Source organism: Otolemur garnettii, unplaced genomic scaffold (genome assembly GCF_000181295.1).
Source record: "Otolemur garnettii isolate 467f Iridium unplaced genomic scaffold, OtoGar3 scaffold00093, whole genome shotgun sequence".
In the NCBI taxonomy this organism is placed as follows: domain Eukaryota; kingdom Metazoa; phylum Chordata; class Mammalia; order Primates; family Galagidae; genus Otolemur; species Otolemur garnettii.
This window is the reverse complement of record NW_003852488.1, coordinates 2,105,490-2,106,632: the sequence shown is the minus strand read 5'-3', so window position 1 is coordinate 2,106,632 and position 1,143 is coordinate 2,105,490.

Below are 1,143 nucleotides of genomic sequence, written 5' to 3'. Positions count from 1 at the left end.
AAAAAAAAAAAAAAAAAAAAAAACAGTAAACAACTTCCAAAACAAAAACATGCCCTGGACCAGATGGCTTTACACCAGAATTCTATGAAACCTTCAAAGATGAGCTTGTACCTATACTGCATAAACTATTCCAAAACGTTGAGAAGGAAAGAACCTTCCCCAGCCCATTCTATGAAGCAAACATCACCCTGATTCCAAAACCATGAAAGTACCCAACCAAAAAGAACTACAGACCAATTTCACTAATGCATATAGATGCAAAAATATTCAACAAAATCATAGCTAATAAATTGTAGCTACACATTGAAAAAGTTATACATCATGATCAAGCAGGCTTCATCCCAGAGATTCAAGGCTGGTCAACATATGCAAATCCATAAATATAAAGACCATATGTTTCTGTCAATAGGTACAGAAAAATCATTTTATAAAATTCAGCATCCTTTTCTCATAAGAACACTTGTACATGTGAATCTTTCTAAGTGTAGAATATAAATGTCTTAACACAATAACTAAGAAAATGTCATGAAGGCTGTGTTAACCAGTTTGATGAAAATATTTCAAATTGTATATAAAACCAGCACACTGAACCTAATGACTGTATTAATGTACACAGCTATGATTTAATAAAAATTTAAAAAAAAAAGAAAAAAGGCATAGGTGGCACATTTCTTAAACTGATTGAAGCCATTTATGACAACCCACACCTACTATCATATTAAATGGAGTATAACTGAATGCTTTTTCACTTAGAACTGGAACCAGACAAGGATGTCCACTATCACTAGTATTCAACATTGCTCTGCAAGTCCTAACCAATGCAATTAGGCAACAGAAGGATATAAAGGGCATCCAAAATGGGGGCAAAGGAGGTTAAACTCTTGCTCCTTGCTAATGATATGATGTGATACTTAGAAAACCCCAGAGATTCAATCATATCATTCCTGGAAGTGATCAAGAAATACAGTAAGATCTCAGGATATAAAATCAATTGTTCACAAATCAGTAGCCTTCATATATGCCAATAATAGCCAAGTTGAGAAGCAAATCAAGGACATAATTCCCTTCACAATAGCTTCAAAGAAAATGAAATACTTAGGAATACAACAAAAGAGGTGAATGATCTTTTTCTTTTTTTTTTTT